The sequence below is a fragment of the Balaenoptera musculus genome, chromosome 1 (genome assembly GCF_009873245.2).
Source record: "Balaenoptera musculus isolate JJ_BM4_2016_0621 chromosome 1, mBalMus1.pri.v3, whole genome shotgun sequence".
In the NCBI taxonomy this organism is placed as follows: domain Eukaryota; kingdom Metazoa; phylum Chordata; class Mammalia; order Artiodactyla; family Balaenopteridae; genus Balaenoptera; species Balaenoptera musculus.
The window spans coordinates 13,078,221-13,103,850 of NC_045785.1; the positions used below are offsets into that span (position 1 = coordinate 13,078,221).

The 25,630-nt window shown below is 52.7% G+C and overlaps 1 protein-coding gene across 15 annotated transcripts in view; it reads left to right on the forward strand.

Moving 5' to 3' along the window:
• Positions 1-52: 52 nt before the first annotated feature.
• The window catches only part of ARHGEF10L (Rho guanine nucleotide exchange factor 10 like), a 158,906-nt gene continuing 133,328 nt past the window's right edge, over positions 53-25,630 (forward strand). For 8 of the 15 annotated variants that reach the window (XM_036853905.1, XM_036853968.1, XM_036853987.1 and 5 more), the window contains exons 1-2: positions 15,722-15,862; positions 24,909-24,990. The gene's annotated coding sequence lies outside the window, so the exon portion shown is untranslated. Of the gene's footprint in view, positions 176-15,720; positions 15,863-24,908; positions 24,991-25,630 lie in introns of those variants that run through there. The other 7 variants (XM_036854003.1, XM_036854025.1, XM_036854019.1 and 4 more) reach the window with 3 other exon arrangements.

Sequence of the window (25,630 nt, forward strand, 5' to 3'; positions counted from 1 at the left end):
CACCTGGATCCACCGCACACCCAACGAGGGGAGTCCGTGTACATGACCCCTGGGCTCCTGCTGGCCCTGTCAGCTGCGGCGACGACCAGACGGGACGCTTCCCTGCTGCTGGGGCCCGCCCCCATCACCCGCGCTGCCTTCTTCCTTGGTTGGAATTGGACTGCACAGAATCCAGGTCAGGCTTTTGGTTTTTAAACATCTCTGTCCCTCGCTGAGTTGGAGGAGGACACTTTGGAGGTCACTGGGTGTGTCTGGGTCTCTGTTGCCGTTGACATCCTTGGGCTCCAGGCCCAGGGACACCCTGCTCCCTCCCAGGTGGTGGTGGGGCTTGGAATGCCTTGTGCTGGACTCAGGGAAGAGAACTCCGCTGGGAGCCTCAGTGGACATGACCTTGACCCTCGTGGCTACCTTGTGGGGCAGGTCAGGGCAACATGGGGGTGAGGAATGCCGAGGGAGCCTGGCTGGGGCGTGTGTGCGGTGGGAACTTTCCCCAACTCCCTTCTTAGGGTCACAAAGTTTGATAGTTGCAGCTGGATAAGGCCTCAGAGGACACCTAGTTCAAAGGCATCATTTTACTGCTGGGAAAACTGAGGCTTGGAGGAGAGGGAGTGACTCAAGGTCACGTTGTGAATTGGTGGCGGAACGGGGGCTGGAAGCCAGAATCAGCTGCGCCTCCCCGCCCAGGGCTCCTTCCTGGCTCCTCAGCGCCTGCGCCTCTGTTTGTGCCCCTGGCCCACCTTGGTAGCCCTCTCGCGCCTCATCCTATCCTGGCTGTGTTAGGAGGGGGGAATGCATTGCACGCAATTTCACGGGTGTGATTTCATGGACTCACAGTTGGAAGCATTTGAAAGGTCACCCAGGCAGTCCTGGCCGTGAGTCTCCGACAGGTGGCTGTTTAGCCCCAGCTTGAATATCTCCGGTGATGGAGAACTCACTGCATTTGGAGGTGGCCTTTTCGTTTGTGTGACCGCTGTCCGGCGAAGGCCGGTGTAATGCTTGCTGGGCACTTACTTGGTGCCAGGCGCTTTGCTAATGGAGTATATTACATGTACGAACGCATTTAATCCTCCCAACACTCCTATGAGGTAAGTTTTATTCTTATCATTTGTGTTTATAGCTGAAGAAACAGGCACAGAGAGGTTAAGTAACTTACTCAAGATTTCACAGCTTGAACAAGGGGAGCTGAGATTTGAAGCCAGACAAGTCTGGTTCTAGAGCCCCACTGAGCCCTTAGCTCCGTGACTTGGTCACTGCTGGGTGATGATGAGGCTTCCTGGGGTGGGGAGTCCCGCTGGGCATGGTGAGGCCAAGGTTGGAATGCGGAATTTAGATGATTGTGTGCCCCTCCGGCTGACCTTCCGGGAGAGGGGCAAGGCTCAGAGAGGTGAGGTGACCTACTTGAGGTCACACAGCTAAGAGATGGCAGAGAGTCAGACTCTCCCTCTTGGCTCCTAACAGAGTGTGTGCCGCACGAGGCCGGCCCCTCCTCTGGGTAGCTTTTCCTCCAGAGGATCCTGGTACGTTTGGGGCAGAAGTGTCTGAGTGAGGCTGCCTCCCCAGCTTTTGGTCCCTGAATCAGTGTCTCCTGAGGCTTCTTTGGGGCCTACCCTCTCTCTTCTATCCCCCTGAGGGCTGAGCTCTTCTGGGATTAATGCGACCAGCCCTCCAGCTGGGTCTCCTCAGTTAGTGGGACTTTGGGAACTTCAGGGTGGTGACCGGTCTGGCCCCATTCACATCCGTACCACCTAGAAGATGAAAAGAGTCCCTGGTGTCTCCTTCCAGGGCTCCCTCCCTAGGACAGTCACGTGGGCAAGAGGCCCCCAGGGTGATTCCGTTCTGTCCTCTCCTCCTGATAATAATAATGATATTGACAGCGATATTGACTACTGGTCCTGCCACCATTGCTCCCTTTCCATTTGTTGGACACTCACCACCTGCTAAGCTCTGAGTCAGGCAGCCCGCATGCCATAGTTTGTTCAGTCATTCTGAGAGCTCCCATTTCACAGATGAGGAAGCTGAGGCTCAGAGAGGTGAACTCACTTGCCCAGGGTCACACAGCTGGCCAATGGCACTGAAATCATCAGCAGAAAGTTGAAAGCTCACATCATCCAAAGTTGCATGCTGAGTTCACGGTGCAGCCAGGGCCAGTGTCCAGCTTGGTTGACCCCAGATTTCAAGCTTTTCCTACTTGGCTCCTCTGGGCTGGGCTGCACTGCGGTGGGACTTGAGAAACATGGGTTCTGGTCGTGTTCTGCCTCTAAATACTACAGGACCTTGGGCAAGCCCCTCAGTCTCTGGGGGCCTGGGTCACCCCTATCTGGGTGCAGGAGCTGATCATTGCTTTCCTGTGATCTCACCGAGGGCTGTGAATTATAGTCACAGCTGGGAATGCCTTAAAAACCTTGACACAGGGAGTTCCCTGGTGGCCTAGTGCTTAGGATTCTGGGTTTTCACTGCAGTGGCCTGGATTCAATCTCTGGCTGGGGAACGAGATCCCTCAAGCCGCACTGTGTGGCCAAAAACAAACAAAAAACAACAAAACAAAACAAAACAGCAAAGCTTGACACAGTATGCACGCAGACAATTAGTGTGAAGAGAGGTAATTACCCAAGCAGCATCTCCAGTCCCCTCTATACCTGGGACAGCCTTGACATTGAATCCCCACCACCACCTTGGGATGCAGGAACACAAGCCTGGCTCTACAGCAGGGAAGCTGAGGCTCAGGGAGGTGAAGTCACTCACTTGAGGTCACAGGACCAGTAGGTAGGGAAGCAGGGATTTGACCTCAGAAGTGAACCCCCCATCACGATGAGGGACAGCTCCTTGGGGATGGGGATGTCCCAGGGTACCCAGGCTTGGAGCAGTGAGCGGGTTTGGAGACATCGACCCTTTGGCCTCAAGGGGGTCAGACTCCCAAGAGCAGGGTCCCAGGAGCTTAGCAGGTGGATTCAAGGCAGGTGGGGCGGTGCTGCCATGAGGTGAGTCCCTGGCTGCCCTGCTCAGGACTCTCCCACTTGGCCCTTCAGCAGAATGAGAGGGACCTCCCCTCCCCCATCCTCCCTTGTCTCAGGGACAGAGGCAGTCCTTGTTCCAAGGGGACAGGAAAACAGGGCGCACTCCTGAGCCATTCTGGGACCTGCCCTGAAGGTGACCCTGATTCCTCCTCCCGGCCCAGCTCAGCCCAGCTCAGCCACTGCAGAGTCGTCTGATGCCCCAGCAGAGGGAGGGATGCACCGGGGTTAGGTCGCACTTCTGCCCACCTCTTCCTTCCCCATCTTTCCCTCTTCCCTGCTTTTCCTCCTGAGCAGTGTCGTAATTAAATCTGATAACCATTCATTCTCTCTGATAAGAGGGGTTCCAATATCCTGGCTTGTTTGAGACTGGCTGGGGTGGGTGAGGGGACCCCAGGCTGGGAGCCAGGAGGCTGCCACTTCTCCCACTCCATTCCTCATGCCTGGTGCAACCTTGAGCAAATCCTTTGCCCTCTCTGGGCCTCAGTTTCCCCTTCTGTGAAAGGAGGGGTTTAGCTTGGATCATCCCTAAGGGCCCTGCCAGCTTTGAAAGTGTCTGACTTGCTTGAATGGATGGCCCCGAGGTGCCCTCTGAGCTCCCTGCCAGCTCTCTCTCCTCCCCACGTGGCCCCGGGACCACAGGAATGCAGGGGAGGCTCTCATTTGCTTCTGATACATGGGGACTGGCAAAAATGGGAGTAAGCTCCATAAAAACCCGCTCCTACTCTGTGTGGCCGATTTTTGGAATAAACGCACGGTGCCAATGTTTGTCTGACTACAGGGGAGAGGCTGCCTGAGGCCCTTTCCACCTTGTTGTTTGTGGAAAAAGTATGGACGTTGGGGTCAGACTTGGGTTCAAATCCCAGCTCTGTCCTTCCTGATGGTGTGGACTTGGGCAGGCTGCTTGGTCTCAGTTATTGCATTTGAAAAGGAAGATAGGGCTTCCCTGGTGGCGCAGTGGTTAAGAATCCGCCTGCCATTGCAGGGGACACGGGTTCGAGCCCTGGTCCCGGAAGATCCCACATGCCGCGGAGTGGCTGGGCCCGTGAGCCACAATTACTGAGCCTGCGCGTCTGGAGCCTGTGCTCAGCAACAAGAGAGGCCACGATAGTGAGAGGCCCGCGCACTGCGATGAAGAGTGGCCCCCACTTGCCACAACTGGAGAAAGCCCTAGCACAGAAACGAAGACCCAACACAGCCATAAATAAATAAATAAAAAAAAAATAAAAAAAAAAGTAAAATCTTTGTAAAAAAAAAAAAAAAAAGAAAAAAGAAAAGGAAGATAATAATACTGAACTCACTGAGACGTTATGAGGGTTATGAGTTCTCCCAGGCAGAGCACTTGGCCCAGCGAATAGTAGATGCTCAATAAAAGAGAGGACAGGTCCCTGGCACCAGTGCCATCTGATCCCTCGTGGCTCCAGAATGACAGGACGCCTTGTCCGGGATCTCAGTGCCACAATCCATGCAGAGGAGCGGATGTCTCCAGGTGTGATAGGGATGATATGGCCCTAGTTCTAGTCTTTCCTCTTCCTCTTTCTTAAAGTTGCTCTGGAAACTACAAAACTGGGCCACATGCCTCAATGCCTGCTCTCCTGGGGCCGCTGGGTTTCTTCACCCCCCCGGGAACCCTAGGCTCCAGCCAGGGCATAGTGGGGAGGCGGGCAACCTGCTGCACACTGACCTCACCCCCACATCTGGCTGGCTGGCTCAAACGACTGATCAGAATTCATAAGGTATAAGGATTCATGGGTCAGGGTGAGCTCTCTCCAATGAACTAGAGAACGAGCCCCCTAAAGCTCAAGGCTCCTGGGGGGTGCTCCAGAATTCCGAGAGCGCACCCAGGGAAAGGGTTGGAGCTGACTTCAACCAAAGCCCAGGGTCTGGCACAGGTGTATTCCTCGGCCCAGCCCTGGAGCCACAGGGCAGGTAGCTCACTGAAGATGGCACATCGTATGGCTGCCCCTGACTCAGAGACGTGCGTTTGGGGATGGAGCAGATGAAATTCCCTGGCGAAGTGGTGGTTTCTGGGAATGGGGAACTTGCCTGATAAGGCTACGTGCTGCTATCTCAAAGCTCATTACCCGAAAGACATTTCTTTTTTCCTTCCCCTAAAAATCAGCACAATCTTCTCTGCTTTTCCTGGAATCCTGGATGGGGGATTTTCTAGTTAGTAGAGAAACCGTTATCCAGCTTCTTCCTGCTTCACCCAGGGGGTGAGTGGTTTTTTTTCCTGTAGTTTTTCAATTGTATTCATCCATCCGTTTGTCCATCCATCCATCTATCCATGTGCCCATCCATCCAAAGACTGCTTATTGAGTGTCCGCTCTGTGCCAGACACTACATTCTAGAGATACAACTCTGTGCAAAACAGACCTCCTATCCTTAGGGAGATGATAGTATAGCAGGGGTGACAGACAATTTAGGCAATATACTACCCGGGGTGCTATGGCCTTATCTATTTATCAGTTTCCTTATCTGTTGCATGGGCTGGTAACTGTACCTATCTCCTGGTATTGTGAAGATTTGATGAGATAATACAGGTAAAGAGTTGGCCCAGTGCCTGGCATGTAGTAAAGTGCTCAGTAAGTGTTAGCTGTGATAATAACGATGCTCATGAGCATGATAAAGACGATGATGATTCAGATCACCTAAAACAGTGCCTGGCACTGACTAGCGACCATGCACATCCGTAAGTTGTTCTGGGCAGCAGCAGGTAATAGGGGAATGGTGACCAAGGGCAGGCCCCGAGCCAGCTTCTCACGGTGGGGCAGTCCATGAGCTAATCATCTCAACAAAGGGGCCGAGGGTGCTGGCCATGCCATCTGGCGGCAGGGTGTGTGGGTCTGAGGGCTTTTCGGGGGAGCTTGAGCCAACGCAGCTGCCTCTCTGGTTGGCCCAGTTAGGAGTTGGTTATGAAGCGTCTTAGGGTGAAATCAGCCATGAGACCAGGTGCTGTAGACTGCCTTTGCAGGGCTGGAGCAGGCTATCTGGAAAGTTCCCAGAAGCTGAGAGAGGGCAGGGCAGCCAAGGGCAGCAGAGGTGGGGATGAACCCCTGCAGTGGGGGCTCAGCAGGGGGAGGCTAGGGATGAAATTCTAGGGGGAGCAGCCATAAGTGGTCAGGGGGTCCCTGGTGGTCCCCCATGGGGCTGATGAGGGTTGAGGATGGCAGTCTTATTCACCACTCTACCCCCAGCTCCTGGAACAGTGCCAGGAAAACCTTAGGCACTTAATTGGGGAGTATTAGTTGAATGCATGCTGTGTGATCAGGCCACCCAAGACGGCTGTTCTCTTGCTCTCCATACATCCCCGGCTACACCAGTCCCTGCTTCACCTACACCCTACTCACAGGACTGACCTTTCCTCTTAATCATAGAGCCTAATCTGTAAATGTCTACATATTTGTCCCCTGGCCCAGCTAGTGATTGTTCTAATCTTTAGATCAGAACATCTCCACCATAGCTTAACAAAGGGGCAGTGAGGGGATGATCCTCTGCTGGTTTCCCTGGTAACCGATGAGCCATCCTGATGTAAATTCCCCCTATAACTAGTAACCTTTTCCCCCCAAACCCTGGAAGCAAAGACGGCGGCCATGTCCTGCCTACCGTCTGCCGCGCATGGAAGGGTGTCGCTCCAGGACCTTGTTTCAGACATGTAAGCTCCCCCATCAATTGAACCATTAATGTCTCTGTTGCTGACTCCAGGCTCTTTCTTCGGTCTTGAGGCTGGGCTAGTACAGGGCTGGCAGGCCTATGGGGTGCAGCCCAACACACGCCAAGACGCTGTTGGGATGGTCTGGTTTAACTATCATGCTGGTTTACCTGTAGGAAGCAGTGGTTCTGGAACCCACAAGAGTGGGTGCAAACCCTGGTACCCCTACTTACCAGCTCTGTGGGACCTTGAATAAGACATTTCCCCTTTCTGAGCCTCAGTTTCCTCATCTGCAAAATAAGAATTGCAACATCAGCCTTGAGGATTGTTGGGTAGACAGGAGATGATGAAAGGATTTAGAAGTGACAGCTGTTGTCATTTTCCACACATCTAGGGTGACACCCAGAGTTGTAAGCCAGGACTGTGGGATTGGGCTGGTGGGGATGGAGTGTCTGCTGAACCCCACATTGTGATGTTTTGGGGAGGTGTGGTAGCTGGAGTCAGATAGACTTAGAATCCATTGCTTACTTGCTGTGTGACCTTAGGTGGCCTACTTACCTCTCTGTGCCTAAGTTCATCATGTGAAAAAAAGGGGATCTTGAAAGCAGCCATTCTACAGAGTTCTTGCAAGAGTAAATGGGGTCATACATGAAGAGCACAGGGCCTGGCATATCCCTCAGTAAAGGGGGATTTACTGCCCAGTAAACGGGGCTGGCTTTATCATTGGTGGCCATCCGGGAGGAATGGGGTGAAAAGCCTTTGTGAGCGTGAATGTGAGATACGGTGAGGGACTCTGCATTTCATCCGAGGGAAGGGGCTCGGGTCCCTCCCTGATGTGTTGGGAATCCCAGCCGGCTGTGTCTCTGCTGACATATTGTGTAGGTGAACAGAACCATCCTGGTGAAGGCTTTGAGGTCCCAGAAGTTGCTTGTTTCCAGGAGAAAACCTAGGAAACCCATTTGGCTTAATCTCTTGGGTGATCTTAACCCGAGGCCACAGGGTAGTGGGGAAGGAGCAGATTCTGGATTTAAATCCCCACTCCTCTACTCTCCCACTGTGTGACCCTGGGCAAGTCACTTAACCTCTCTGGGTCTGTTTCTGTATTCATAAAACTGGACAAAACCACCTTCCTTGCAGGATTCTCTGGAGACCAAGCACACAGTGGGCCTCTGTAAAGGGGAGTGATTTGTGCAGTCTCCACGGAGGGCGAGGGAGTAGATGTTAATGAACGCTGGGGCTGGTCCAAAAATCCAGTCTATAAAACTCCTGCCTGCAGCTTCTGGTGCGTTGCTAATGGGAGTTTATGTGAAGGACACAGCGGGATAAGGGCCCATTGTTTCCAGTGGGGACGGTTTTATGACTCTTAGAAAGCGTCTTTCATCTGGGAGACCAGGGAGCTTATGGAACCTCCCAGCCCTGGGCGGTGAAACTGGGGGATGCTGAAGGTTTCTGGGGCCGGTGCCAGGCTGCAGTCACGGCCAGGCCCTCCTGCTGACAGGGGCTAAGGCCTCCCTGGAGTGTCACTGCAGCGTCAGGCTGGCAGCCGCTGTGCCTCCCTTTCCCCAGGCCTAGGACCTTCTCTCCTGGAGACCTTCTGTTGGGTCCCCAGTGCCCAGCCTGGTCTGCTTGGCAAGGCTGGAGGCTCACTGGGTCTGCCGGGTTCCCTTTCTGTTCCCCCTCCTCAGAGGCCGGTGCCATATCCTCTTCATTCTTACGGCAGCTTCTAGAATAGGCTTTGGACTCTGTCTGCTGTCAGCTGACCGGCAACTCTCATTGCTTGGGAGGCTTGCCTGGCACCCTGAGCCCTGGGTAGGGGCAGTAACCTGATGCCAGGAAGCGAAGACCTTGTCTCTCTGTCCTTTCTGGCTCCTTGGCCAGGTCCCAGGCAGAGAAATCCAACCTCCTCTTGGCTCCGCAGACAGCCCCAAGTCCTCTGCCTGCTCATCCCCAGCGGAGGCTGCAGATACCCCAAGGAGTAGGTGAAGCTGGCTTCCTAGTGTAGGCTGGGCTGGCACACGGGGCCGGTGGGGATGGGCTGATGGGCAGAGGACCTTTACATGTTTGCAGCTGCCTCTGATGGCCCAGGCTGCGATTTTTCCCTTTTCCGTTTCATCTTTTCCATTTTGGGAGATACAGAAAGGCTAGAGCAGGATGTTTGGATACATGAATTGGTCCCAGAATCCCCCCTCATCCTGCACCAAGATGGTAGCCATGGGCAGTGGGCACCACTCTCCTTTTATCATATGAATAAAAATCCACTCAGGTGAGTGCAGTGAAGGGGGATTGTCTCTGTAAGGACACAACAGTTCACTCAGATGGACATTCAAGGCTAGAACAGAATATCATTGTGCCTCAGTTTCCTCATCTGTAAAACAGGGATAAAAGTACCTACTTTATAGGGTTGTTGTGAGGATTAAATGAATTAATACATGAAAGTGATTAAACAGAGCCCAGTACAGAGTGTTATGGAAGAATCTGCTATTATTATTGCTATTATTTTTGCTAGGGCTAGGTGATCTCTGCCTCACTGTCTTTTTCTCTCACTTTACTTTTTTTGTTGTTGTTGGTGGTGTTTTTGTTTTTCTATGGCGTTTCTGATCTCCCAGAACCTCAGCTTGAACTTGGCTGTGGTTTATTGCAGCATGATTGCCAGCTCTGGCTCTGCACCATCTTTCAGGTTCAGCGTCTGTGGTCATTTGACTGACTCAGCCTCTCAGCTCTCCAATGCCAAATTCTTGGGTGAGACGAGCAGATAGGCCCAGTTTTGTCAGCTGTTCACCCTGTTGTCCAATCAAGTACACTGGGGAATAGGTTGCTGTCATGGCACGTGGAGGGGCACGCGTCCTGGCACGTCCAGTCCGGCCTCTTCAGAGGCTCTGTCAGAGCGGCAGAAGAACTGTGAACAGCGGTTTGGAGCTTTTTCTGTCAATCCACAGGAGCGTTCCGTGTTTCTAAGTGTTCAGGACAAGTTTTCAGAACTCCTGATGCTGGCACTTGGAGCTTGTTTGGCTCACAAATTATTGGTCCATTTAAAATTTGAAATAGTTGTCAATATTAAAAATCAGGGGATTTCTTATGGAAATCTGGATTTCTAGCTTCTCTTGGGAAAAACAATAAGAAAGCTTCATAGTACACAGTGACTCATCTTCTAGAACTGGGTGGTGACTGCCCCTTTTATCTGGGGCAGTGCTTTCCAGGCCTCCAACCTTGAGACATAGTGTCAGCGGTCATGTTCAGCCTGCTTCTCCCATTTTCATCTCCTACCTGACCCCCTAGGTCCTGGAATTTGCTACCTTACTCCATATGCTGGCTCTTTCCCAGGGAAGGGAGCTGCGTAAAGAACAAGAAAAATTATGTAGCTTTTCAAAATTTTGGAATATATACATGAGCCCAGTTCTGTGTTAAATAGTCCACAAATATTACCTCATTTAATCCTCTAAACAACCTCATAAGGTAGGTATTATTACTTTCACCTAGATAGTGAAACTGAGGCTCAGAGAATTAAGCAACTTGCTCTATATTAGCACGGGCCATCTGACTTTAGAAATGACTTTAAGCTTACAGAAAAGCTGCAAGTACAATACGACTTTCCCTCTGAGGCATTTGAAAGGAAACTGCTGATGTGACGTTCCTTCTCTTTGGATATGTAGTATGTGTTTCCTACAAACAAGGACATGCTCTTATACAACCATGATACAACCATCAAAGTCAGGAAATTCACATCATACATTTCTACCACCTAATCCTCACACCCTATTCAAATTTTGCCGATTGTCCCCATAATGTCCTTTACAGGCGAAGGATGGAGTTCAGACCACATGCTGCATCTGGTTGTCGAGTCTCTTTGGTTTCCTTCAATCTGGAAAAGTTCCTTGGTCTTTCCTTGATTTTTGTGACCTTGGCACTTTAGAAGACATTTAGAGGAATGCCCCTCAATTTGGGTTTGTTTGATGTTTACTTGTGATTATGTGAGATGTGCATATTTGGCAGGAAGATCATGAAGTGATATTGTGTCTTTCTCAGCGAATCACATCAGGAGACTCATGATGTCAAAATATCCCCCAGCTGGTCATGGTAACCCAATCTGACAATCTGACAATTGAGTGAGAAGGTAACTGCCAAGTTTCTCTACTGTAAAGTTGCTCTTTCCCCCTTTGTGGTTAATAAGTATTTTGTGAGGAAGTACTTTGAGACTCTGCGAATAGCATTCCTAGCTTTCAATTTATTCATTTACTTATTTATATCAGTATAAACTCTTGGTTTCCAATTGTATTTAATGGAATGTAAATCCTTATAATCATCATTTATTTTGATGCTCAGATTGCCCTTGATTTGGCTAGTGGAAGCCTCTTTGAGTTGGCTTCTGTGTCCTTTTGCTATGTTTCCGTCATTTCTTGAGCAATTTATTAACTTCTGGCCCAACAATATGTTTCAGGCACAGCTTGTGCTTCCTCTGGAATCAGCCATTTCTCCAAGGAGCTCTGGTTCCTTTTAACAGAGAATGGTAATGGCCGCACCGCGTGGCATGCAGGATCTTAGTTCCCTGACCAGGGATGGAACCCGTGCCCCCTGCAGTGGAAGCCCAGAGTCTTAACCACTGGACCACCAGGGAAGTCTCAGAGAATGGTATTTAGAAACCATGATCTGACTGCTAAGTGTGTTCATTGTCATTGGGTGTCCCTGCTCCCAGGCCCTTTTGGTGGACAGAGCTATGAGCTCACACCCAAATCTCCAATTCTAGTCCAACACCACAGGGTTCATTCTACTTTTCTCCCTTTTCATATTTGTATTCCCTTCTCCAACAGTGTTTGGAGTTTGAACTCTTGACAACCACTATACTAGGCTGCCTCTCATCAATAATACTTATGATTGTTTATGATAATATAGTATCAAATAGCATATTTATCTAATTTTGTTGGTGAGATGTTGAAAAATCTCTGTTAGACTATATTAGTCTTCTATCCCTTCAAAATCCTATGGGATAGAAGAGGGCAAAAGGATTATTGCTCTTTTACAGGCATTGGGACCAAGTGGAAGAGGTTGAAGGCTGTTCTCAGGGTCCTATGGAGAGCGTGGGGTGCAGAGCCCTGTCCTGTGTCTGTGTCCAGCCCACTGGACAAGAGTGTCCATCACCCCCAATGGTTGTTTTGGGAGAACTTTGAGACTACATCCCCAAGAGAAAGAGCTGCTCAGACTGTCCTCTCCCTTACACCAGGGCCCGTAAAGTGGTAGCTCAGAAAATCAAGTTTCCTTCTTCACCTGAGCCCCCCAAACCACCTCTAGCTGTGTGTTTCCCCACAAATGGCAGGTCTTGAGTTATGAGGAAACTGGGAGGTGGTGGGGAGATTGCTCAGTGCATCCCAGCTGCCTTCAAAATGCCTGTCCTACTGAACAGGGACAGGAGTGTTACTAAAGGAGAGTTTCATTTTGGTAAGACAGATCATGTCGTCCTCATTCATAATCAAAATGCGATCCAGCCTCTCTTAGATAAGAACCTGTTCATGATTGGTTTGACGATACAGGAAATAATAAGGACTAGCTGCTTTCTGCACACTCTCCATTCATACTGCCTGTGCAAGGGCGGTAGCTGGACTTGGGAAGTCCACTTTCCCATCTACCCTCTTCCTTTTTGATCTACTACAAGCCTGGGCCGACGGAAGCAGGGCCAGTCTGGGAGGCAGAGGCAGAAGCCCCGGGTTCCCATCCTCACTTTGCAACCAGCTTGCTAGGCAACCTTGGCGACGTCACTTAGCCTCTGTGACCAATGGAAAATACCACCATGCCCTCCCTCCCTCCCTTCCTCTTTCCCAGGTCAGCAGGAGAGACCAGGGAGAACAGAGGCCCGGTCTCATCCAGATGTATCATCCACAATTATGCTTACACAATAGATCCCACACCACCAGAATGCTCAGCGAGGAGGACATGCTGGTTAATTGAATGTTCTGGGACATGGAAACGTTCCCAGAAATCCTTTTTGTTCCTTTTGTGCCTATTGAAACCCATGTGTTCAACTATTTAGCAAATATTTGTCTCGTGCTTATGCTCCATCAGGCTCTGTCCCAGGTGCTGGGGATTCCAGCATGAATGAGATAGCGGAGTCCCAGCTCCTGAGGACTCACAGTTCGGGGGAAGACATGGGGCAAATACCCTACACAACACGGTAGGATGGGTGCATGGAGGAGGGGACCGTAGGATGCTATGGGAGCCCAGGAGCCCAGTCTTGGCGCACTAGAGAACAGATCCTTGAGAAGGTGTTATCTATGTGGAGAGCATCAAAAAGCCACAGCGTCTGGGGGATGCAGCAGTAATGGCGTTTCAGGCAGAGGGAACAGCATAGGCAAAAACCCAGTGAAACGCCTTGTACATTCATTCGTGCTGTGGAGCTTAGCATGTGAGGCTGGGCAGGCGAGAGAGAAGGTGTGTATGCGTGTCAGGAGAGCAAGATGGTGGAGAGAGCAAGAATGCAGGAGAATTGGGCTGGGCTGGGGCCTGGCCTGACCTAGAAGGTGAGGGCTGCAGGCTCATTTATTCTCGAGTATGTGTTTCATGATGTGATTTTTTTTTTTCTCATACAGTATAAGTAGAAAGTAGATGGAAAATGAAATGAAAACACTAATTCACAGAGGAGGGGCCTCAAGGTCAAATGGATGACACAGAACTGGGAGGAATGGTGACAAGTGGAAGGACACAGCTCTTTCTAAGGGGCCACTGCTCCTTGGGGCCTATAGAGTATGGCCATGGGGGACTGGCATTACCAGATCGTCAGATTTGTTAAGAGAAGCCAGCAATCTGGCAATGGATGGGAAATCTCTCAATTGTTAAATGTTGGTAGCTAATTAACAATAATAAAATCACTGCGGGCAGAACAAAATGCTTCTGCAGGCTCTATTTGTCCTATGAGCTGGTAGTTTGCAACCCTGGATCCAGAAGTTTCTATTGATAAGGGTTTGAGGGTGTCCACTTGGTATGTCCCTAACCTGTGCTGGGCTCTGGGGGCACAAAGGGGGCCTGAGGTATGGCCGCTGCCCTTAAGCTGGAGACAGTTCAAGTCATTACATGCCCAGAATCAACTAACAGAAACAAAAGCGCTAACGGAAGCAACTAACCAAAGCACGAAGTGCTGTAGAGCTCAGAGGGAGAGGTGTTGGGGAACAGAGGCCACGTGGGGCGGCTTCCAGGAGATTCTGGGCCTTCTGATCGTCTGGGACGGAGGGTAGACCTTAGTGCAACCAAACAGGGGGCAGGCATTCCAGACTGGAGGACTCAGGAGGGCTCAGGCCCAGGAGGGAAACAACTATAGCCAGGGAGGGGGGCTGGAAGAGGTCTGAAAGGCTGCAAATGCAGGTCCAGGGACTTGTACTTTTTCTATGCCAGCAGGACCCGAATATCTAAATTCTGGTCCAAGGCTTAATACCATGAGCCCCGAAGTCACTGGAGAGACCTCTGAAGATGTTCCTGCTGCTTGCCTGGCATTCCAGAAACTTTCCTCCCTGCTGTCACGGCCACTGTTTATTCTTCCCTGGAATGGACAATCCAGCAGGGCAGGGGCCTTGCCTGTTTTGTTCACTGATGTCTCTTGCGTACCTAGAATGATGTCTGGAATGTAGTAAGTGCTCAGCAAACATTTACTGGCTGCACACTGTGAGCCCAGGGTTGCCCTAGGCTTGGGGGTTAGGATGACTTTATGAACAACTCTTAGGACAAGCTCTATGGGGCTTATGTTCTTGTGTGGAGATGGACAATAAACAAGCAAACCTATCAATGAATAAGATGATTTCAGAGAGCGTGGACTGGCGTGGCTTGCCTCGCTGCACTGTAGCGGCCTGTTATCCGTGTCTCCTCCTAGCCTAGGAGAGCCGAGGGGGCAGGGCCGGGGTCTGGTTCCTTGTTTCATTCCTAGCCCCTGAGGCTGGTGCCTGCCAAACAGGGAGTAGTTAAAAGAAAAAATGTTTTTGCTGGCTGTAGGAAAGAACGAACACAGGCCAACACAGACTCCAGGCTACATACACCTGTGCCCTTTGGAGGCTGCAGAACTCATTATTATCAAGCCAGGAGTAATTGCTGATAAGCCTGAGTGTGAATTTCCTTGCATATAGGGAGGTAGCAGGGCAGTGTTTAACAACAACAGGGATCATCTTAATTAATGAGCTGATAACTGTAATTAACTGCATCATATCCGGAGGCCCTCTTTGGAATTCTGAGAGGGAGTAACTAGGGTTTGGCAGCTTTGGGTACTGGAAGGGAGGGGCATGCTAGGATCTCGGTTCCACCACTTCCTTGCTGCGTGGGCTTTGGCAAGTTACAGCTCTGAGCCTCCGTTTCCTCATCAAGAAAATGGAGCTACATGGCAGGGTGGTTGCTAGTTCAAAGCCCTCAATGCCTGCGGCTGCCAGGATTATGGTTCCTGAGGTTATTACGGGAAACCAGGGTGCAGGGCTGATGTAAGGCGTCAGGAGGGTTCTCTGCGGCAGGGGCTCGGTGGGGGCCCATCGCAGGTCTGGGTTTTCCTCTGGGACCAACCCAGGCATCCCTCACCCTTCTGGGGTAGCCCTGGGCAAGCCCCCTGTAAGTGAGGGAGAAGCAAGCGGCTGGCGCGGGCCCGGGACCTTTCTAAGGGAGAAGCGGGGAAGGGGTAGGGGACACGGGGGGGGATGAAGGACTGGGGAGCCCTCTGAGACCTAGGGGGTCGTGCCCCAGCCCCTGCGGGCGTCGGTTTCCCCACCCGTGTGGCGAGACGCTGGGTGGGCGGGAGGGATGGAAGCCCTCCTCCGGCCGCGGGGTGGGGGCCGGTTGGGGGAGCTCCCGGCCTTCCGGGGGTCGCCGGGCGCGGCGGCCTGGCCAGCAGGGGTTAAGCGGTGACTTCAGCCGCGGCGAGCAGGCCGGCGGGCCGGGCTGGCAGGCGGGCGGGGGCGGCGCCGCGTCGCGTTGTGCGCGGCGGCTGGACCAGGCCGCTCGGCAGCGGCGGCGGCGGCGGCGGCGGCGGCGGCGGCGGGCGCACCCCGGACCGGGCCGTGACCTCGCGGGCGGCGCGCGGCGCGGCCATTGGCTCGGGCGGCGGCGGGCCGGGCGGCTGGGGCGCGGGGCTGGGCCGGCCCGGCCATGGGCGCCCGCGGCCGCCGGGGCAGCTGAGGTGCGGGCGGCCGCCGGCGCCTTTGTGAGCGGCGCGGACAACAAAGGCGCGGCCGAGCGGCCGGAGCCGGTGAGTGCGGCCCGCGGGGCGCGGGGCCGGGCGGGGGGCTCCGCGATCCCCGAGACCCCGCCAGGGTGTCCGTGTGGCTCCGGGTCTCTCAGGGGCCGTGGGCGTCCCTGTGCGAGTGTCGCCGAGTCCAGGGTCTCGGTCTCCCGCGTGGTCCTGGTCTCCGCTCGTGCGTGATCCTTGTGTCCCCGATTCTCCGGGGGAGAGTCTCTCCCGGAGCCCGGGTCTCCTCCGTGTGCCCGGTTGTGTATGCGAGTGTGTATCTCAGTGTCTCTGGGGGTGAGGTCCCGGAGCTGGGGTTTCCTCTCTGTGTGTATGTATGTCCTGTGACATTGGAGCGATTGTATTGCTAGTGTGTGTGTGTGTGTGTGTGTGTGTGTGTGTGTGTCCCCTCCCCCCATGGGAGACTCTGTGTCCCTTGGGTGTCCCATCCCTCTGCATGACTCCTGTCTGGCTTTTGTGCATCTGTGTGTGTGTGTGTGTGTGTGTGTGTGTGTGTTTGTGTGACCTCTGCAGGTTCTGGCAGGGACAGTTTGGAAATCCCCCCACCCCCACCCTGGGCTTCACTTTCCCTTTGGTTCACCCAGGCCTTCAGGTCCTGCTGTCACTGTGGTTCAGCTCCCCCCTGCACTGACCTGAGGGTCCCTGGGATTAAGTGGAGTCAGGGATGCTCTTCTCGCCTCTGCTCTGGGCCCGCCTCTCCCACCCTGGACCCCTGCCCAGAGACTGGACAGGGGCGGCCTCCTGGGGGAGGGGAGTGTGGGAGGAGAGGATGCCCTGGTCAGCCGGAAGGCCACGGCCACAGAACCCGGTCAGGCCTGGACACTCCTGGAGACAGAAAAGTGTGTCCGGGACAGGCTCTGTGAAGATGAAGACCAGCCTCCTGGGCCTCCGGGGGTGGTCTTTGAGAGGGAGGCGAGGCCTGATGTAGGGGAGTCTGGGGAGAGTTCTTCCTCCCTCTTCCACGCTGGGGTCCTGGGGCAGGGGGTCAGGAAGCTTCCTTTAGCCTTGAGAGCCTGAGGACCCTGCCTCGGGCCACAGCAGGGAGGTGGTAGGGGTGGGCCACCCTGCCCACGGGCTCTGGAGCTAAGACTTTGTCTCAGAGGCCTTGGCCTTCCCGAGGGCTTCAGTCCGGGGAAGTCATGCTCCGCCTGCTGAAGCCCCATCTGTTCCTCCTCGGATGCTGGGGGGAGAGGACAGGTCATGCAGGCTTATTAACATGCTCAGGTCTTCTCTGCAGGCCCTGCCTGAATGACCCTGAGCGGCAGCATTCATCCGTCCCTCTGTCTCTCCACCCAGCACAGTGCCCCACGGTGTCCAGGCCTCGGGTATATAAACTAGAAAGGAGGGCACAGTCTGGAAATCTCCAAGCTCCCTGTGGCTGGGTTATAACTTCTCGGGATGGAGCTCTTCTTCTGGCTTGTGAGGCCTCGGGTTGTGCCTGCGTCTTTCTTACTTTGCTCCATCGCACTTGCCTTTCCGAGTTCCCCTGCTCCTTCCTCTTCCACCAGAGGGCCGTTGCCTTAGCTGGTCCCATCCTTCCGCTCTTCGCTTCTAACTCAGGGATCTCCTCCTCTCTGGGCAGCCAGGCTGGCTCCAGAATTCCTGTTCGTGATGCTCTTAGAGCCCTCACTGCGCTCGGGGTGGGTTTTTACCCCTCCCAGTGGACTATAAGCCTTCGAGAGTAGGGCCCATGCCTGCCTTGATCACCAGTGCCTGACACACAGTAGGTGCTCAGTAAATGGTTGCTGATTATGTGGATGCCCAGGAACTAATGGTTCCTCAATTGTCCTGTTTCACAGGTTAGCTTTGAAGGAGTCTGGGGAGGGGGAAACTTGGTGGACTTCTTGGGACCCAGGTACCAGGTTCGTTTAAGAGGAAGGCCTACTTTTATTTAAATAAATAGTAAATTAACAGATAAATCAACAGTAAATTAAAAGCTCTTTATGGAACCCGGTATGTGCCAGGTGCTGGGCTAGCTGGTGCATATATGTCATCTTTTAAACGGTGGGAAGGAGCAGAGTGGAAAGAATATAATCTTCTTAGATAAGTTTTAAAAAGGTAAAGTGGGTGATATGTACTGCATATATATGTATGATAATAGTAGCTTAGATTTATGTTGCTCTTTCATGTCTGCTGTCTTTTTGTTTCTACAACCACCCTGATAATTAGGCAGTGAAGATGGGCTCATACCCATTTTACAGATGAGGAAGATGAAGCACAGCATTTAAGTGACTGCCGAAGGTCACAGTCAGTGAAGGACTCAAGCCTGGGTCTCCCTGACCGCCCAGTCCTTGCTTTCTTCTGCAAGCTTGTCTTTAGTATCTTTGGATTCTCATCTGCTGTCCTTGCCCTCAAGTCCAGGAAAGACAGTCAAACTCATAAACAGTGGAGTAGGCCAAAGTTCTCTTTCCTCCCCCACTGTGCCGCCTGGGCCCCAGCTCAGCTCCTTTCTTGCCATGTGTGCCTGAAGAGTTCCTTGGTCTCTCTTTGCCTCAATGGAGGGCATTTGAGTCGCCTTCCTTTGGGGTCCTAGTCTAATGAGCTCCCAGGAGTGACCCGTCCTCTCACAGCCTGTGCCCGGCCCCGGGCAGTGGTGTGCTGGAGTCTGTACTGAAGAATGAGATCTGATCGCTAAATTTTAGGCGTTTTGCGAGTTGGCTGTTAACCTGCAAGTTTATAGTGTGTAAACTGGCTGTAGTGTATAAATTTACAATTAAAAAAATTATACCAAAAACAAGGGTAATAAGTACTCAGAATACAGTACTTCCTGATTATTTCAGTTTTTCACAGTTACCTATGTATTTGTGATTATTTATATCTTTTGTGTGTGTGTGTGTGCATGTATATATATATATATATAGATAGATAGATAGATCCTTTTATATGTGTCTGTATGTGTGTGTGTATATACATATATATACACACATACAGATCTTCCTCAACTTCTGATGGGTCCTGATAAACCCATTGTTAGTTGAAAATATTGTAAGTTGAAAATACCGTAAGTCGAGGGAATTCCCTGGCAGTCCAGTGGTTAGGACTCGGCGCTTTCACTGCCAGGGCCCGGGTTCAATCCCTGGTTGGGGAACTAGGATCCCGCAAGCCATAAGGTGCGGCCAATAAATAAATAAATAAATAAATAAATAAATAAAATGTTTAAAAAAAAGAAAATCTCATAAGTGGAAACTGCATTTAATACACCTAACCTACCGAACATCATAGCTTAGCCTCGCCTACATTGAACGTGCTCAGAACACTCCCATTAGCCTACAGTTGGGCAAAATCACCTAACACAAAGCCTATTTTATAATAAAGTATTGAATATCTCACGCAATTTATTGAACACTGTACTGAAAGTGAGAAACAGAATGGCTGTCTGGGTGCACAATGGTTGTAAGCGTTATCGGCTGTTTACCCTGGTGACTGCACGGCTGGCTGGGAGCTGCCGCTTGCTCCCCTGCCCTGCATCACGAGAGTGTTGTACTGCATGTCACCAGCCCGGGAAAAGATCCAAATTCAAAATTCCAAGTACAGTTTCCACTGAATGCGTATCGCTTTCACACCATCATAAAGTTGAAAAATTTAAGTTGAACCTTTGTAAGTCGGGGATGTAATGTACATATGGGTGTGCTCCTGCCATCTCTTCCCAACTCTGTTCAGCGGTCTCACCTTGTAGCTTCAAAGTGGCCACAGTGAGAGCATTTATACCACAGAAATTGCAAAACGCTGCAGGTGTCCCAGTTCTCCCCCCTGTGGAGAACCAGCTGTTAAACATTTACCAGCACACCATGGGAATCTAGCAGTGAGCTCCCTGAGCACAGCGCCCCCCTGGAGCTTGCATTCTCATGTGACAACACTCCAGGGCTGGTTCAGGGTCGTCACAGTGAGAGTGGCAGCTGCTGGCCTGGGTCTGCTATGATGGTAGGGTTATAAGTGGCCCTCAAATGAGCTCTCCACTCCAGAAACTGACTTATCTCCCCATGCACCAAGAAGAGGGGACGTGGCATGAGGATAAGTTTCAGTTAACTGAGAGCCTGCTTTGCCATTGATTGAAAAACCACACTCAAGATGACTCAGGTATCTGGGAGGCAAAGTGGTTAGGGTGCCTGAGGAGAGACTGTGGATGAGTCAAATAGCTCGGGGCTGGTGAAGGTGTGATGGCCGGGACTCGGGTGGCTAGAGCTGTCTGGGGGTGGCTTGGGCAACAGTGGACAGGACCCATCCATATGGATTCAGGGGCAGAGTAGAGTCAGACTGTTGAATGGGCAGGCTGTAGCTCTTGTACAGTCTGAGAGCCCTGGTTGGGAGAGGGGCATGAGCACAGTTACATACAGCGGGGGTGTGTGCAGAGTGTAGCAGAAGAATGGGTGGGGAGAGGGCAAGGGTCTGGGTGGAAGGAACAGCATGTGCAAAGGCTCGGAGGCACGAGCTGTTGGAAGTTCAGTCTGGCTCAGGTGTCAGGTGAATCAGGAGTCTGCAGAGCTGGTGGCAGAGCAGGGGAAGTCCTGAACCTTTCTCAAGTCAGAGCACACAGCATCATCTGGGTACCAGCAAAGGAACGCTGCCAGCCCTCTTCTGCCAGGGGCATCGTGCTCTGCGGGTCACCCCCTCCCCTGAAAGTCTTTAAGTTTTCCGGGTAGTTTCTTGTTATCCTCAAGCTTTATGCTGTTCCAGCCCTAGCATCTGTGGCTGGTGGATTCATAAAAAAAATTCCATTTTAATATCAGGCCAAAAAAATACAGAATTGGGAAGGTGGGTCTGCTGCCCTCCCTCCACCCCAAAGCTAAAAGTAACGGTTATTTAGGTTATCCAGTATTTTGATTACCTCTGCTACTTCTGCCCTTCATTTAGGCAGATAATTAATTGGGAGCTTGTTTGTTTAAAGACAACTCATGTTACTTTAATGCCTGTATGTGGCAGACTTTTTTCATGCATCAATTCATTTAATTCCCACACTGATCCTGCAGGTGGGTACTATTATCCCATCTTATAGATAAGGAAACTGAGTCTTAAAGAGGCTGAGTGACTTTCCCAAGGCCACAGTGTAAGTGGCAGGATTCGAACCAGGTGGGCCCTGAGCTCTTTCTACAGTCCCCCTTTGTTCTATTTTCCCCTTTGCCCTTTGAGGAGGGGAGGAAGAGAAGATTCGACACACGTCTGGCATCTCAAAACACTCAGCCCTTCTTCGTTGGAAGTGAATGTGTGTTTTCTCTCCCATATAGCTGGGTTCATCACCCTGTGGTTTAGGGTCAAGGCCTAGAATAGAACTCGGTGCCCAGATGGACCGCTAGTCCTGGTGTCTGGAAAGTGCTCATATAATGATGGCTCGTGTTTATGGAGAGTGCTAATTGTAATAGCTCATGTTGACGGAGTGGCAGGCTCATTGGCGGGTGCGGGGCTCGCAGGAGTTTGTTTGGTCCTCGGCAGTCCTGACAAGTGGGCTGTATCATCAGCTCCATTTCACAGCTCAGGTAAGTTATCTTGCCTGCCCGGAGACACGTAGCGCGGAGGAGCGAAAGCAGCGCTGCTTGACCTTGTTCTGTTTGCCCAGAGCCCCAGCTCTCAACCCTGTGCCCTGGAGCCGTGCCACCCCTTCCAGGGCCTGGCCTCTCTGTGCCTCTGACAGACCCTGGCAGCGGGTTCCACATGCCGTGGGAACTCGGGGCGGGCAATCGATCGCTTGGCCAGCAGTGCAGGTTGTGCCCACCCCTTGGTCAGAGGCTGGTGCTGAGCCACGAGCTTTACCTTTTCCTGACCTGTCTGTCGAGAGAGAACCCCCTGCCAAGCGGCTCATCTTTCCACTGACCTGTTGGGAGGGTGGCCTTGGTCCCGGCCTCACCACCACCTCGTTGCAGGGACATCGCCAGTCCGGGGCAGTGCAGGTGGCTTGGGGTGACCCCTGTCCATGACTGCACATTGGGCCTGAGGCGAGGTGGCATTTCTGGGTCTGGACCCCCTCCTACTTGAGAGCCTGGCCTCTGCAGGACCCCCTCCCAGCGGCTTCCTGATTGGTATGCATCCCTGAATTCCAGCCCTGAGCGTGCGAGGCGAGGCGGGAACCAGCTCCCATCACTGCCCTCTCTTCATTGTTTGAAGTGGGCAGACTTGGAGCGAGCTTTAAAAATACGGGCTTTTTATTCAATTTCCCTAGAAAAACAATGGTTTAAATTAAGTAGAGGAGTAACCGTCTCTGGAAATCGAAGAAAAATATTCTGGAACCCAGACGTTACCCAGAACCTTTGAATTTCTTTTAAAATAAGGGTTTATTTTACTTTAAATTATGCGTGTATTATGTGACCATTGAAAAAAACTTGGAATATACAGGGAGAAGAAGATTAAAATGCCCCTTGTTGCGCCACCTGAAGACAACCTGTCTCAGTACTGCAGTGTATAACATTCATTTATTCAGCGATTCATCTGATCATTCGGCAAGTACCAATTTAGGGCCCACAAAGGGCTGGGTCTGTGCTGGGTGTGAAGGGGGCGCAGGTAAATGGTACCCTGCTTCCTGCTGGACCTCTTTCTTTTTTTTTTTTTTTGGCTGCACCACGTGGCAGGTGGGATCTTAGTTCCCTGACCAGGGATTGAACCTGTGCCCCCTGCAGTGGAAGCGTGGAGTCTTAACCACAATGGCCAGGGAAGTCCCTGCTGGGCCTCTTTCTATGCTGGACCTTGGGTAACTCACTTGGCCCCTCTGTATCTCAGTTTTCTCATCTGTAAAAAGGGTGTAATACAAGTACACTGCTCAAGACAGTGCCTGGCCCACTGTCCTGGCAGAATTGGTGGTTCTTACCACAGTGACCAGGCCAGTTGTAAGTAGCCTTGCCCTTGTGGATCTTATGTGATGGTGGAAGAGAGAAAAGCCAGACAAACGAGTTAAAGTAACTGCATGTCATGGAATTAGTCCTGCCAAGGAAACAACCTAATGTGGTAGGATGGGAATAGCAGGGGCTGGGGGGAGGCTGTTGGGAGAGGAGGGGGTGTACGTGGGGGTTAGTGGTGCAGAATTCGTCAGCTGGAGGTGGTGAGGAGGGCCCCTCTGAGGAGAGGCATTTAAGCTGAGTCCCAAATGACGAGGGAGGACCCCCCCTCCCCCTCCCCCTGCAAAGAGCAGACGGAAACGTGTTCCAGGCAGGTGCACAGCACATGCAAAGGCCCTGAGGTCAGAATGATCTTGACTGGTCTGAGCAGGAGAAAGCCCACGGCTTGCAGCGGCCAAGGCGGGGAGGGCAGTATAAGGAGACGCTGTGGAGGGCCATGTGGATCAAGGCAAGCAGTTAGGATGGCTAATCCAGGTGCAGCAGGAAGCCATCAGCAGTTTCTTTTTAGTTTCCTGTAAATACCTTTATTCATGAAATACAATCCCAAGGTTCCAGCTATAAATAGCTCTGGAAAGAAATTTATGTTTTCTTCAGATAATTTATTCAGAAATAACTGAGTGCCTATGACGGGGAAGCACTGGAGTGGATGCTGGATGGTGAGGGATGGCCTCATAGATGAGAAAGGGGAGGCCTCGCCCGCAGGTGACTGGTGACCGCGTGCCTGCGTCCCGCCCCGCTGACCCCTCCCGCAGCCTGCTGGAGCCTTGTGGGCCCCGACTCGCCTCAGGAAGGGACCCTCTGGCTGCAGGAGGAGAACCGGCTGTGGGCACCCGGGTGGACTTGGGCCCGGAGGAAAGGCTCGGGTGGCTCGGGTATGAGAGGTGGCCATGGAGCTGGAGAGAAGACTTAGAGAAAGAATCGGCTGGAATTGCTGGTGGATTGGTCACAGGGGCTGAGGGAAAGAGAGGAATCAAGAGGAGCCAAGACTTCTAGAATCTTCTTTTGAGTGTCTACGTGGGTGGTGGTGTCATTACAAAAAGGTGGTTCCGAGGGGGTTGAGAGCATGGCTTTGGAGAATCCAGGAATCCAGCTGGGGACAGGTTCACGTTGAGAAGCTGGCTTAGAAGTCCACGGGAGAGGTGGGGGCCCCTTGGCTGGGTGTCATTAGCATATAGATGGTGCAGGTGGGACCACCCGGAGGCCAGGTGGAGGAGGAGGATCCAGGAGAGGAGGCCGAGGAGGGGCAGCCAGGGTGCTAGCAGGAGAAGGGAGGGAGAGTGGGGTCTCTGGGAAGCCGCCACGCCACGCCACGCCACGCCACGGGACCTGTTGCAGAAGAGAGCTGGTGGGCCACAGGGCTGCAGGCCGTTGAGAGTGGAAGTAAGACCAGACAGAAACACGGAGGCAGTTTGGGCCTTTATAAGGGCACTTTTGGAGGAGGGATGGGGCTGGAATCTGCAGTGGGAGTGGCTGGGACGGGAGGGGAGCAAGGAGAGACAGCGTGTGCGGACAGCGCTGCGATGTTGGCCAGGCAAATGGGGGTTGGAAAAAGATGTCTCGGGTGGAGGGGAAGTGGGGGGACCCAGGAGAGTGGTTTGTGCTGGTGGCCAGGACTGCTCCCAGAGGGGACAAGACACAGGGTGCAGCTACGGGAACCGGATCTTTAGGCAAATGAGAGAGGGTGGTACCCAGTGTGATGATGTGGGAGTGGGGGGGAGGCATTGGCCCTTGATGGGAGCCAGGATGCTCTTAGGAAATGGGAGAAGATGGGATAGATTTGGATTATACATGAGGAGAAGTTGAGGACAGTCCCATCTGATGGCCTCATGTTTCTTAATGAAACCTGGACCAGAGGACGGTGAGGTAAAGGGCCCCCAAGACTGCTCCCCCCGGGAGAGGTCATTCTGCGGCCACTAAAGGAACAGGCAGAGATAGATGGCTGGGTCCCCACAATGACGGAAGCAGCCTCAGCCCGCCTTTGTATAGACAGAAAGGATCAGAGAGGTCAGTGGTTGGTCTGAGATGGCACAGAGGGGCTGAGCCCTCATTCCCGACTCAGTGGGGCTCACGTTCTCCGGGGCACCGGGCTGCTGGGGTGTGGGTCCCGTGCCAGCAGACGGGGGCAGCATCCAAGCCAGTTGGGAGGGTGGTGTCAAGGACACTCGGACCCTGCAGCAGGAGCTCAGCGCCCCGTGTCACGCCCGTCTCCTACTTTTCTTCCCCAGAGGTCAAGTGCAAGGAACTCACCTCTTCGTGCCAGGCACTGGACTGAGCACTCTGGGAGGATTAGGTCGCTGAGTCCTCATGGTAAGTGAGGTGCGGGTGCCGTTATTGTCCTCCCTCTACAGCGGGGAGAGGGGTCCCGAGAGGAGAAATACCACCCAGCAAGCCTGTGCCAGCTGTAAAAGGGGGTGAGGGTCCGCACCCAGCGAGTCCGGCTGCTTCTCCCACGCACGCCCGTTTTGCAGAGGAGGACGCCACAGCTCGTGGATTTGTTAATTTGTTCTCAGTTGCTTGTCCTCGCATTCCTCTCCTCCCAGCATATATTTACTGGACACCCCCTGGGAGCCGGGTACTGGGCTAGGAGCTGGAGATGAGTGCAATACGGTGACCACCTATCTGGGGTTGGGGGAGCAGACAGGTAACCGTGGAGGGAAAGGAGAGTGCGCGACCCAGGCATAGGGGCTCACCGGAGCTTCCCAGGGAGTGCTGGGCGAAGCAGCCTAGAGGCAGAGTTGGTTCTGAGAGAGGGAAGCGTCCCAGGTGTGTACAGAGGCTGGGGGTGAGTGCAAAGTAGGACCCCGCGAGGTCAGGAGGGATGCGGTGAGGAACGCTGCTCGAGAACTCTGTCCGTCTCACTAGGAGCTTGCACTTTATCTTGACCATGGGGAGCCATTCAGTTGTTTCTAGCTGGGGAGGGCCACGATCAGCGTGGTCAGCACTTTTT